At 48.4% G+C, this 14,218-nt stretch overlaps 1 protein-coding gene across 1 annotated transcript in view; it reads right to left on the bottom strand.

Annotated features, from left to right (window-relative positions):
- The window catches only part of RETREG3 (reticulophagy regulator family member 3), a 169,574-nt gene that overhangs the window by 89,217 nt on the left and 66,139 nt on the right, over nt 1-14,218 (bottom strand).

Below are 14,218 nucleotides of genomic sequence, written 5' to 3'. Positions count from 1 at the left end.
AATAAGCTGATGTGATAGTCTCTTTCAGCCACCTAGCAACTGTGGGCTTGCAAGCCATGAGACCAAGCCTCTGCTTACCAAAAAGCACAAACTGTCTGTCTGATTTACGAAACTCATTCATGACTTCCAGATATCTAATGAGGCCTCTACACACATCGAGAAGCTTTAATGAAGAAGACCGAGTCTCTTTTTCCTCTCTGCGAAAGGATGGAAGCTCCACTGGCTGAAATGAAATGCTGAAACCACTTTCGGAAGAAAGGAAAGGGGTGGGGGGGAAGTGATGCCATCCTAAGAGATGGTTGCTTGAGCCGAGAGCTCTGAGTAGCCCCCAGCAATCTTTTATCCTCCCGGGTCCATTTTAGCTCTCTGCTGTGTTTTCTCAATGTGCGGATCTCTGCAGCAGCTGGAGTTGAATTCGAGGGTGGCCCCAGCTGGTTTAACGTAGTTTACGTATGCAGGGCCTTCTGTGACAGCTTGTGTGGAGGGTCGGGACCAACTGGATTTTTCCTGCTGACAATCATGACCGGCGCAGCTTTCCCTTGAGCTCTTTGGGAAGGGGTATCATGTGGAGCTGGACCGAGAACCACTGGTTGCAGGAAATTAAAGCGGATTTGAAGGTGGTCTGCTCAGAATTGGCAATGTTAGGCTCAGATCTCCGGGGGGGGGGGGGGGGGGGGGGGGGGAGGAGATTAGTGCTCTTGATCACTGCTTGAAGGAGACAATCACGATTGGATGAACAAATTAAGGCAGTGAGCACTGGCTCAATCAGAAACGAAGCAGCTATGGGATAAGCTGGATGATTTAGAAAATAGAAGCTGCTGCTGCTGCAATTTATGGTTCCGCAGCTTGCCAATGTACCAGGATCTTGCTACAGTGACTAAGGCGGAATTCCAAGTTGAGACCTCTGACGCAGCATCTTCATACTCAAGTCATCCATTATAAGGGGCGGTATCCCTTGGTCCATCTTCTCTATAAAGATGGCAAGCTACACCAGCTGCGCAAGGAGGCCAAAGCTGTTTTTCCAGATGGCCCCTTGGAGCCTAAGGACGCTCAATTTACTAAGCCTGCCCCTTCTTCAGCCATATAACCCAAATGGCAGTGGCACCAACAGTCTGCCACACCCGGCTTCAACCCCCATGCCTTGATCTTAGTGGGACAGACTAGATGGGCTTTTCCCTGGTGGCAAATTTTGCAACCTTGGGTCTTCGGATGTATAAGGCTGAGGGCCTGGCTGACAGGACTGCCAACATAAGAGATTTTATTTATATGAATTTTGCTCACACCTTTTCAGTAGTAGCTCTAGATGAGTTACATTCAGGTACACTGGGTCTTTCCCTGTCCCTGGAGGGCTCATAATCTAAGTCTTTACTTTGCTTCCAGTCATAGCAATAAAAAGAAGGGGATACTTGTTGCTTTGTCCACAAGGCAATCCTGGTAGCTCAAACGGATTAGGGTGATACCTAATTTTGGTGCTGGAGCTGGGGATGGAGGTGTTAACTTTGCTAAATATTTATGCTCCAGACAAGAGAAAAGGAGACTTTTCTAGCAGCTTACAGCGCTCCTTTCACACCATTTCGAATGTACCTTACTGGTGGGGGGAGACTAATTTAACCCTTGAGCCAACCCTGGACAACAAAGCAGTGGGTGTGGCATATTCCCAACACGATCAGATCCACTGAACAGTTTGGCTCAGTGGAATTTGCTGGACCTTTGGCATTCAATGCATAACACCGCTCATGACTACACCTATTATTCTTCCGTACATGGGTCGCAATCTCTTGATTTTTGGTTCGGTCTTCCAAACCTTTTACCATGCATTGGCACCCATCATATTTATTTATTTGTTACATTTGTATCCCACATTTTCCCACCTATTTGCAGGCTCAATGTGGCTTACAATGTTCCGTCATGGCATTTGCCATTCCAGAATAAAAGTTACAATATTCATGCCTGTATGTGGTCTGATCATGCCCTGCTGGTCCTGGTAGTTGGCTCTGACCCCACAGCCCTAGCTTGCTTGGCACTTTGCTGATTCTCTCTTCGCCAAGCTCTCTAATGTTACTCAATTAGAGAAAGACCTGCTTGACTATGGAGCCTTATAATGATACAGGGGAGGATAATGGAACCCTGTGGGAGGGTCTCAAGGCGGTCATATGTGGGGAAAGTTATTTATTGCATTTGTATCCCACATTTTCCCACCTATTTGCAGGCTCAATGTGGCTTACATAGTACCGTGAGGCGATCGCCTTTCCTGTATAACAAATACAGAGTGATATTATGGTATAATAACGTGCATGTGTGACAGACACATAAGGGAATAGAAAGGAGGAAGCGTTAAGTTATGTCCAGTTCAAGTATTAGTATTGTTGTGTTGCAGGATTCAGGCATTTAACTTGGATCTTTAAGGGTATGCATTTAAGAACAAGATAGTCTTGAGTGATTTCAGGAAGTTTGGTAGGTCATACGTTGTTCTCGCGGCGTTTGGTAGTGTGTCCCAAAGTTGCGTGCTTATATAGGAGAAGCTGGATGCATAGGTTGATTTGTATTTGAGACCTATTTAAGGTGGCAATCTCTGGCTAAGGAAGAGGCTGAGTTATCTACCTTGGCCCGACAGGTGCAGCAAGATTCTCATTCCATGTGCTTCAGCTGGTCACTGAGTCAGCACATAGTAACATAGTAAATGATGGCAGATAAAGACCTATACGGTCTATCCAGTCTGCCCAACAAGATAAACTCATTTTTCATGGTATGCAATACTTTATTATGTATGCTTGAGTTTGATTTGTCCTTGCTATTCTCAGGGCACAGTCTGTAGAAGTCTGCCCAGCATTGTTCTTGTACTAAAAGTTCTGAAGCTAACATCAAAGCTCCTTAAAATTTACACTCTAGCCCATCCATATCTATTCAGTTACGATCAAGGCATAGACCGTGGAAGTCTGGCCAGCACTGGTTTTGTCAGCCAATCTCCACTAAGATTCCGTGGATCCATTCCTTCTAAACAGGATTCCTTTGTGTTTATCCCACAAATGTTTGAATTCCATTACCATTTTCATCTCTACCATCTGCCGCAGGAGGGCATTCCATGTATCCACCACCCTGTGAAAACATACTTCCTGACATTACTCCTGAGTCTGTCCCCCCTTCAAGCTCAATTCATGTCCTCTAGTTCTACCGCCTTCCTGTCTCCAGAAAAGATTTGTTTGTGGATTAATGCCTTTCAAATATTTGAACGTCTGTATCGTATCACCCCTGTTTCTCCTTTCCTCCAAGGTATACATATTCAGGTCGGCAAGTCTCTCCTCGTACAGTCTGCAACGCAAATCCCATACCATTGTAGCAAATTTCTTTGCACCGCTTCCAGTCTTTTTATATCTTTAGCAAGATACGGCCTCCAAAACTGAACACGATACTCCAAGTGGAGCCTCAACAATGACTTGTAGAGGGGTATCAACAATGATTTTCTTTTGCTGGCTACAACCCTCTCTATGCAAACTAGCATCCTTCTGGCCATGGCCGCCACCTTGTTTCTTCACCTTCAGGTCCTCGGACACAAACATCCCAAGGTCTCTCTCCTGAGACAAGCTTACTAATCTCTCCCCTGTTTTTTGGTATCTCTCTTTTGGGTTTCTGCACCGCAAGTGAACCACTCTGCACTTCTTGGCATTAAATTTTATCATCATAATAATGGACAATTAGAGAAAACAAGTACAATGATGTATTAAGTACGTAGAACCTTTTGGTTGACACTGAACACAATAAGTTGGTTAGAAAGAAATGATTGTGTTAGTTAGCTGATGAATTAAACTATGACATTCATTTGAACTAAACATACAAGCGAGGTATTGTCTTTTAATTATTTGGTGATATAATTTGCCTTGCAGATGTGTATTGGTCTGCTTAAATAGTAAGTAATTAAATTTTAACTGCCAGACCCTTGACATTCTTCTAACGTTTGGAGATCCCTTCTCATTGTTTCTACTCCTTCCAGTGTATCCACTCTATTGGCTATCTTCATGTCATCTGCAAAAAGGCAAACCTTTCCTTCCAACCCTTCAGCAATATCTCCCACAAATATATTAAATAGAATCGGCCCCAGCACCGACCCCTGAGGAACTCCACTGCTCACCTTCCTTTCGTCCGGATTCCGTTTACCAGCACCCTCTGCCACCTGTTGGTCAAAAGATTCCTATCCAGTTCACCACTTTTGGTCCTAAGTTCAGCCCATTCAGCTTATTCACGAGTTCTCTGTGGGGGACTGTATCAAAGGCTTTGCTGAAAACCAAGTAAATTGCATTTAGCGTATGTCCTTCATCCAGTTCTTTGGTCACCCAAATAAGTCAATAAGATTCGTTTGGCAGGATTTTCCTTTGTTAAAGCCATGTTGCCTCGGGTCCTGTAGCCTGTTGGCTTCTAGAAAGTTTACTATCTTTTCTTTCAGCAGTGACTCCATTATTTTTCCTAAAACAGACATGAGACTTACCGGTCTGTAGTTTTCCACTTCTTCCTTGTCTTCACTTTTGTGAAGAGGGACCACATCCGCTTGTCTCCAATCTTGCAGAACCTCTCCCATTTCTAAAGATCTTTTAAATAAATCTTTTAGAGGTCCTGCCAGAATCTCTCTGAGCTCCCTCAGTATTCTGGGATGTATCCCATCTGGCCCCACAGCTTTGTCCACCTTCAGATTCTCAAGCTGTTTAAAAAAAACTTTCTTCCATAAACGGCGCAGTGTCCGCTCCATTCCCAGATGTTCCCTCGGCAGCCGACCGCAGTCCTTCTCCAGGATTTTCCTCCGTGAACACCAAAAAGAAGTAATTGTTTAGCACGTTCACTTTATCCTCACTCTCCACATAGTCATTCTCATTATCTTCAGTTTTGCAATTCCATTCCTATCTTTTCTCCTTTGTCCAATACACCTTGAGTAGAGAGGTGTGGTAGCCGTGTTAGTCCACTTTTAAAGGTAATCAACAGAAATAAAACAAAATAAAACATGGAAAAGAAAATAAGATGATACCTATTTTATTGGACATAACAATACATTTCTTGATTAGCTTTTGAAGTTGCCCTTCTTCGTCAGATCGGAAATAAGCAAATGTTGGTAGATGACAGTATATATAAGTGAAACATCAAAGCATTTCAGTGACAGACTAACAGGATGGGGGTAGATAGATGAGAGACTGGGGACAGAGACAGACACCTTGAAATCCTGACTGCATCCTTCGAACAGAAAGGCTACATCCCCAAAATAATTTCCAAGAATATTGCCTCCTCCCTCAAAACACCCAGGATCTGCTACAGTACAAAGAAAAAAAAAGCCACAGACAGAATCCCCCTTATAGTGACATACAACCCAGAGCTGGAAAAATTAAGAAAAATCATAAAAGATCTACAGCCTCCACCAGTGCTGGCTTTCCGACAGCCACCCAACTTAAAACACAAGCTAGCTAATCAGAAGTAAGCTACTACTACTATTTAGCTTTTCTATAGCGCTACAAGGCATACGTAGCGCTGCACAAACATAGAAGAAAGACAGTCCCTGCTCAAAGAGCTTACAATCTCCCAACACAGACTCAAAAAGAAGAGAATGGCAGACATCCTTGCAATATATCCAGCTGCAAGCTATGCCAAAACATTTCACAGGACCCCACAGTCATTCACAAAGGAAAAATATTCAACATAAAGGAATCCTTTACATGCTCATCTTCCAATGTGGTATACATCATTCAGTGTAAAAAAATGTGACGAAGGATGCTATATTGGAGAAACAAGCCAGATGCTAAAGACAAGATTTAATTTACATAGACATCACATGAAAAATGCCAGTGCCAGCGAGGATGCCACGCCTGTGATGCAGCACTTTACAAAACCAGAACACTGTACCAGTGCTTTCATAGTAAGAATCCTGAAAGGTAACTTTAAAACAATACAGGAACGTAAAACCTTTGAAGTCAGAATGATTAAATATTTTGACACCCACCAGACAAGACTTAAAGATCTGAGTTTTCTAGCCCAATATAAACCATAAAGTTGTACTGCTCTGTTTGTCACCCTCCTGTCTCCATGCATATCTCCCTGTCTCTCACCTATACACCCCCGTCCTGTCAAGACTGTCACTGAAATGCTTTGATGTTTCACTTATAAATACTGTCATCTACCAACATTTGCTTATTTCCGATCTGTTGAAGAAGGGCAATCTTCGAAAGCTAATCAAGGAATGTATTGTTATGTCCAATAAAAAAGGTATCTTATTTTCTTTTCCATGCTTTATTTTATTTTATTTCTATTGATTTCCAATACACCTGAAAAAGGTCTTATCACCTCTTTTTACATCTTTAGCCATTTTTTTTTTCGCTTATGCTTTTGATAGCCGTATTTCCTTCTTCACTTCTTTGAGTTTAATTCGACAATCTTTTCCGTGATCCTCTCGTTGCGTTCTTTTGTATTTCTTGAACAAAGCCTCTTTTCCTCTTATTTTTTCAGCTACTTGTTCGGAGAACCATATAGGCTTCCTATTTCTCTTGTTTCTGTTTACTTTCCTTGCATAAAGCGAATGCTACATACCTGTAGAAAGTATTCTCCGAGGACAGCAGGTTGATTGTTCTCACTGATGGGTGACGTCCACGGCAGCCCCTCCAATCGGAAACTTCTCTAGCAAAGGCCTTTGCTAGTCCTCGCGCGCCCATGCACACCGCGCATGCGTGGCCGTCTTCCCGCCCGAACCGGCTCGTGTTCGTCAGTCCCATATGTAGCAAGACAAAACAAGGGAAGACACAACTCCAAAGGGGAGGCGGGCGGGTTTGTGAGAACAATCAGCCTGCTGTCCTCGGAGAATACCTTCTACAGGTATGTAGCATTCGCTTTCTCCGAGGACAAGCAGGCTGCTTGTTCTCACTGATGGGGTATCCCTAGCCCCCAGGCTCACTCAAAACAACAAACATGGTCAATTGGGCCTCGCAATGGCGAGGACATAACTGAGATTGACCTAATACTTTATCCAACTAACTGAGAGTGTAGCCTGGAACAGAATAAACATGGGCCTAGGGGGGTGGAGTTGGATTCTAAACCCCGAACAGATTCTGAAGCACTGACTGCCCGAATCGACTGTCGCGTCGGGTATCCTGCTGCAGGCAGTAATGAGATGTGAATGTGTGGACAGATGACCACGTCGCAGCTTTGCAAATCTCTTCAATAGTGGCTGACTTCAAGTGGGCTACCGACGCTGCCATGGCTCTAACATTATGAGCCGTGACATGACCCTCAAGAGCCAACCCAGCCTGGGCGTAAGTGAAGGAAATGCAATCTGCTAGCCAATTGGATATGGTGCGTTTCCCCACAGCCACTCCCCTCCTGTTGGGATCAAAAGAAACAAACAATTGGGCGGACTGTCTGTTGGGCTGTGTCCGCTCCAGATAGAAGGCCAATGCTCTTTTGCAGTCCAATGTGTGCAGCTGACGTTCAGCAGGGCAGGAATGAGGACGGGGGAAGAATGTTGGCAAGACAATTGACTGGTTCAGATGGAACTCCGACATAACCTTTGGCAAGAACTTAGGGTGAGTGCGGAGGACTACTCTGTTATGATGAAATTTGGTGTAAGGGGCCTGGGCTACAAGGGCCTGGAGCTCACTGACTCTACGAGCTGAAGTAACTGCCACCAAGAAAATGACCTTCCAGGTCAAGTACTTCAGATGGCAGGAGTTCAGTGGCGCAAAAGGAGGTTTCATCAGCTGGGTGAGAACGACATTGAGATCCCATGACACTGTAGGAGGTTTGACAGGGGGCTTTGACAAAAGCAAACCTCTCATGAAGCGAACAACTAAAGGCTGTCCTGAAATCGGCTTACCTTCCACACGGTAATGGTATGCACTGATTGCACTAAGGTGAACCCTTACAGAGTTGGTCTTGAGACCAGACTCAGACAAGTGCAGAAGGTATTCAAGCAGGGTCTGTGTAGAACAAGAGCAAGGATCTAGGGCCTTGCTGTCACACCAGACGGCAAACCTCCTCCATATAAAGAAGTAACGCCTCTTAGTGGAATCTTTCCTGGAAGCAAGCAAGATGCGGGAGACAGACCCAAAGAGGCAAAGTCTATGCTCTCAACATCCAGGCCGTGAGAGCCAGAGACCGGAGGTTGGGATGCAGAAGCGCCCCTTCGTCCTGTGTGATGAGGGTCGGAAAACACTCCAATCTCCAGGGTTCTTCGGAGGATAACTCCAGAAGAAGAGGGAACCAGATCTGACGCGGCCAAAAGGGAGCAATCAGAATCATGGTGCCTCGGTCTTGCTTGAGTTTCAACAAAGTCTTCCCGACCAGAGGTATGGGAGGATAAGCATACAGCAGACCTTCCCCCCAGTCCAGGAGGAAGGCATCCGATGCCAGTCTCTGCCGTGGGCCTGAAGCCTGGAACAGAACTGAGGGACCTTGTGGTTGGCTTGAGATGCAAAGAGATCTACCAAGGGGGTGCCCCACACCTGGAAGATCTGGCGCACCACTCGGGAGTTGAGCGACCACTCGTGAGGTTGCATAATCCTGCTCAACCTGTCGGCCAGACTGTTGTTTACGCCTGCCAGGTATGTGGCCTGGAGCACCATGCCGTGACGGCGAGCCCAGAACCACATGCTGACGGCTTCCTGACACAGGGGGCGAGATCCGGTGCCCCCCTGCTTGTTGATGTAATACATGGCAGCCTGGTTGTCTGTCTGAATTTGGATAGTTTGGTGGGACAGCCGATCTCTGAAAGCCTTCAGAGCGTTCCAGACTGCTCGTAACTCCAGAAGATTGATCTGCAGATCGCGTTCCTGGAGGGACCAGCTTCCCTGGGTGTGAAGCCCATCGACATGAGCTCCCCACCTCAGGAGAGACGCATCCGTAGTCAGCACTTTTTGTGGCTGAGGAATTTGGAAAGAACGTCCCAGAGTCAGACTGGACCAAATCGTCCACCAATATAGGGATTTGAGAAAACTCGTGGACAGGTGGATCACGTCCTCTAGACCCCCAGCAGCCTGAAACCACTGGGAAGCTAGGGTCCATGGAGCAGATCGCATGTGAAGACAAGCCATGGGAGTCACATGGACTGTGGAGCATAGCCAATCATTTTCCTGAATCATGGGGAGAAGGGTGCCCAGGGAAAGCATCCTCAACTTTTCCTTGACCAGATATTTGTTCAGGGCCCTTAGGTCTAGGATGGGACGCATCCCCCCTGTTTTCTTTTCCACAAGGAAGTACCTGGAATAGAATCCTAGCCCTTCTTGCCCGGATGGCACGGGCTCGACCGCATTGGCGCTGAGAAGGGCGGAGAGTTCCTCTGCAAGTACCTGCTTGTGCTGGAAGCTGTAAGACTGAGCTCCCGGTGGACAATTTGGAGGTTTGGAGGCCAAATTGAGGGTGTATCCTTGCCGGACTATTTGGAGGACCCACTGATTGGAGGTTATGAGAGGCCACCTTTGGTGAAAAACTTTCAACCTCCCTCCGACCGGCAGATCGCCCGGCACTGACATGTTGATGTCGGCTATGCTCTGCTGGAGCCAGTCAAAAGCCCGTCCCTTGCTTTTGCTGGGGAGCCGAGGGGCCTTGCTGAGGCGCACGCTGCTGACGAGAGCGAGCGCGCTGGGGCTTAGCCTGGGCCGCAGGCTGTCGAGGAGGAGGATTGTACCTACGCTTACCAGAAGAGTAGGGAACAGTCTTCCTTCCCCCATAAAAACGTCTACCTGTGGAGGTAGAAGCTGAAGGCTGCCGGCGGCAGAACTTGTCGAAAGCGGTATCCCGCTGGTGGAGCTGCTCTACCACCTGTTCGACCTTCTCTCAAAAAATATTGTCCGCACGGCAAGGCGAGTCCACAATCCGCTGCTGGATCCTATTCTCCAGGTCGGAGGCACGCAGCCATGAGAGTCTGCGCATCACCACACCTGGAGCAGCGGCCCTGGACGCAACATCAAAGGTGTCATACACCCTTCTGGCCAGGAATTTTCTGCATGCCTTCAGCTGCCTGACCACCTCCTGAAATGGCTTGGCTTGCTCAGAAGGGAGCTTGTCCACCAAGCCCGCCAACTGCCGCACATTGTTCCGCATGTGTTTGCTCGTGTAGAGCTGGTAAGACTGAATTTTGGCCACGAGCATAGAGGAATGGTAGGCCTTCCTCCCAAAGGAGTCTAAGGTTCTAGATTCTTTGCCCGGGGGCGCCGAAGCATGCTCTTCTTTAGGGCCAAATCCACAACTCCAGAGTCATGAGGCAACTGAGTGCGCATCAGCTCTGGGTCCCCATGGATCCGATACTGGGACTCGATCTTCTTGGGAATGTGGGGATTACTTAAAGGCTTGGCCCAGTTCGCCAGCAATGTCTTTTTTAGGACATGATGCATGGGTACTGTGGACGCTTCCTTAGGTGGAGAAGGATAGTCTAGGAGCTCAAACATTTCAGCCCTGGGCTCGTCCTCCACAGCCACTGGGAAGGGGATGGCCGTAGACATCTCCCGGACAAAGGCCGCAAAAGACAGACTCTCGGGAGGAGAAAGCTGCCTTTCAGGGGAGGGAGTGGGATCAGAAGGAAGGCCATCAGACTCCTCGTCAGAGAAATATCTGATGTCCTCCTCCTCCTCCCACGAGGCCTCACCATCGGTATCAGACACAAGTTCACGAACCTGTGTCTGAAACCGTGCCCGGCTCGACTCCGTGGAACCACGGCCACGGTGGGAGCGTCGAGAGGTAGACTCCCTCGCCCGCACCGACTAAGCTCCCTCCGCCGACGTCGTCAGGGAGCCTTCCTGGGAGGCGACCACAGTCGGTACCGCAAGTGGCACCGATGTCGGAGACCTCACCCCGGGCAAGGGGCCAGCCGGCGCCTCACGCACCCCCGGTAGCAGAGGGGAAGGGCGCAACAGCTCTCCCAGGATCTCTGGGAGAACGGCCCGGAGACTCTCGTGCAGGGCGGCTGTGGAGAAAGACATGGAAGCCGATGCAGGTGTAGAAGTCAGAGTCTGTTTGGGGCGTGGAGGCTGTTCCGGGCTGTCCAAGGTGGAGCGCATCGACACCTCCTGAACAGAGGGTGAGCGGTCCTCCCAGTGCCGATGCCTACTGGGTGCTGACTCCCTCAGCGACCCAGAGCTCTCGGTACTGGCGCGGGAAGGAGACCGGTGTCGATGCTTCTTTGACTTTTTCAAACGAAGCATGTCACCGGAGCTTCCTGGTACCGACGAGGAGGACGTAGAATCCAGCCGTCGCTTCCTCGGGGCCGAGGCCGAAGAAGGTCGGTCTCGGGGGGGGGGGGGGGGGCTGTACCTCAGGAGCCCTCAGGGTAGGGGGAGACCCACCCAAAGGCTCACCGCCACCAGCAGGGGAATGGACAGCCCTCACCTGCACTCCAGTCGAAGCACCACCGTCCGACGACATCAGCACTAGTGGAGGTCCCGGTACCACCGACGCCGACGCAGCCTTCCGATGTCTCAGTATCGATGATGCAGAGGGTCGATGCAGTCGATGCCGAGATCGAAGGTCTTGGAGCTGTCGACGTCGATGCACTCGATGCCCCCGATGCTGTTGCCGACGAGGAGCCCGAGAACAACACGTTCCACTGGGCCAATCTTGCTACCTAAGTCCTTTTCTGTAAAAGGGCGCAAAGACTACAGGCCTGCGGGCGGTGCCCAGCCCCCAGACACTGAAGACACGACGCGTGCCTGTCAGTGAGCGAGATTACCCGGGCGCACTGGGTGCACTTCTTGAAGCCGCTGGGAGACTTCGATGACATGGGCGGAAAAATCACGTCGGCGAAATCAAAACTCGTAATTGCGGTAAGGCACCAAAAAGAGGGGGAGAAAAAACTCGACCCGAGGCCTCAAAAGGGCCTATCCCGAAAACGAAAGAAAACTTACCGGGGCCAAAAACTAGAAATACGGGGAAGGGAAAAAGACCGAAAGGCCCTTCTCCGAAATCCCTTTTTTTTTTTGAAAGCGAAAAGTCAAAAGACGCGTGAGGGTCAACTTAAGGGGCGCGAACGGCGCAAACATGACCGTACCGAGCGCGGACAAAAGAAGACTGACGAACACGAGCCGGTTCGGGCGGGAAGACGGCCGCGCATGCGTGGTGCGCATGGGCGCGCGAGGACTAGCAAAGGCCTTTGCTAGAGAAGGTTCCGATTGGAGGGGCTGCCGTGGACATCACCCATCAGTGAGAACAAGCAGCCTGCTTGTCCTCGGAGAAAGGTCAGTTGCCATATTTATAGCAGACTTTAGCTTTGACCACTGATTTTCCACTTCTCCTATGCTTTCCCATGCCAACAGCTCCATCTTCAACGGGTCAGACAAGCTCATTTCAAATTTGGCCTGCTGGCCTTCAAATTAAGAAAGCAAAGCACCTGTAACTGCATTCTCACCATCTTAGATGAAACGGGGGGCACTTGCACAGCATCTGCTGATATCCAGCAGACAGCCAAGACCTGTCGCTTCTTCCTCTTTAACATCAGCAAAATTTGCCCCTTCCTCTCTGAGCACACCACCCGAACTCTCATCCACTCTCTCATTACCTCTCGCCTTGACTACTGCAACCTCTCCTCACCGGCCTCCCACTTAACCATCTATCCCCCCTTCAATCCATTCAGAACTCTGCAGCGCGTCTTATCTTCCGCCTTGACCGATATGTTCATATCACCCCTCTCCTCAAGTCTCTTCACTGGCTCCCGATCAGGTACCGCATACAGTTCAAGCTTCTCCTACTAACCTACAAATGCACGCGATCTGCAGCCCCTCAATACCTCTCTACCCTCATCTCCCCTTACACTCCTACCCGTAACCTCCACTCTCAGTACCCTTCTCCACCACCGCCAACTCCAGGCTCCACCCTTTCTGCCTCGCCTCACCCTATGCTTGGAATAAACTCCCTGAGCCCATACGCCAAGCCCCCTCCCTGCCCATCTTGAAATCCTTGCTCAAAGTCCACCTCTTCAATGTCGCCTTCGGCACCTAACCATTATACCTCCATTCAGGAAATCTAGACTGCCCCAATTTGATTGACTGCACTCTTGTCCTTTAGATTGTAAGCTCCTTTGAGCAGGGACTGCTCTTCTTTGTTAAATTGTACAGCGCTGCGTAACCTGGGCAGCGCTTTAGAAATGTTAAGTAGTAGTAGTAATTTTCTGAAGTATTATTCAGGTTTATACCAACAGATATCATGAGTATAGCAGATGCTATGCTTCAATACCTAGATTGGGCTGCTTTGCTAGTTCTCTCATGTCTTCAGGCAGAGGCCCTCTCTGCCCCATTACACTTGAGGAAGTCCAGTGGGCAATAAAAAAAAAGCCTTCCAAATGGAAAGGGGCTGGGGCCCAATGGCGTCACCAACAAGTTTTACAGATGTTTTGGCAAGCTCCTGGTGCGCTTGCTACTGTGCATTTTTAATGGTTTGGAGATGCAGGCAGAACTGTCTCACTCCTGGCGATTGGCAGCAACAACAGTCCTACTGAAGCCAAGGAAGAACCCTCAGCATTGCAGTTCCTACTGGCCTCTCTCTCTTTTGTGGTTGGATTACAAAATCTTCACCAAAATATTGGCCAAGCGCCTTCAAGGAGCGATGTCTTTTCTTGTTCATTAAGATCAGACCAGTTTTATCTCCAGACAACAAACTTTCGACAATATTCGAAGTGCCTTGGACCTGATCCATCATGTCAACGAAACATGGCTGTTACTTCTGGTCGAAAAAGCGTTTGACTGGGTGTATTGGCCTTTTATGTTTCCAGTGCTGGAGCATAGGGGGTTTACAGGGTGCTTTTTGATGAGGCTCTACCTTCTACATGTTAACCCCCCTTGCTTATCTGACTTATCAGTGGGGACCCAACTGATGTTTTACATCTCGTGGCACGAGGCAAGGCTGCTGCCTCCTGTGGTGAGTGTGCTCCACTAGCTGGACTATATTTACCAGATGTCAAAACTAACAGCTCCGAGATCGGGCCAGCTGCTCCGTTTTCATAGTCAATGGGATCAATATTCAGACTGGCGACTCCAATCAGGAGTGGATCTTGATGCACCTGGGCTGGTAACTTTCAATGCTTAGGCCTGCACATATCTCTCTTTTGGATGTTTATAGTGACTATCGACTTTAACAGTGGTACAGGGGGAGGGTGGGTGAGGGACTTGAGGGAGGGTTGATAAGGTTGTATTGGTATGATTCCTATGCTGTATTGAGCTTACTGTTGAAGTTGTTTGTTGTTATACATATAAAAGATAAAAAAAAAAAAAAA

The sequence above is a fragment of the Microcaecilia unicolor genome, chromosome 12, assembly GCF_901765095.1.
Source record: "Microcaecilia unicolor chromosome 12, aMicUni1.1, whole genome shotgun sequence".
Taxonomy (NCBI): domain Eukaryota; kingdom Metazoa; phylum Chordata; class Amphibia; order Gymnophiona; family Siphonopidae; genus Microcaecilia; species Microcaecilia unicolor.
Note: the sequence above shows the minus strand (reverse complement) of the source record. Positions and strands in the feature narration are given on the sequence as shown.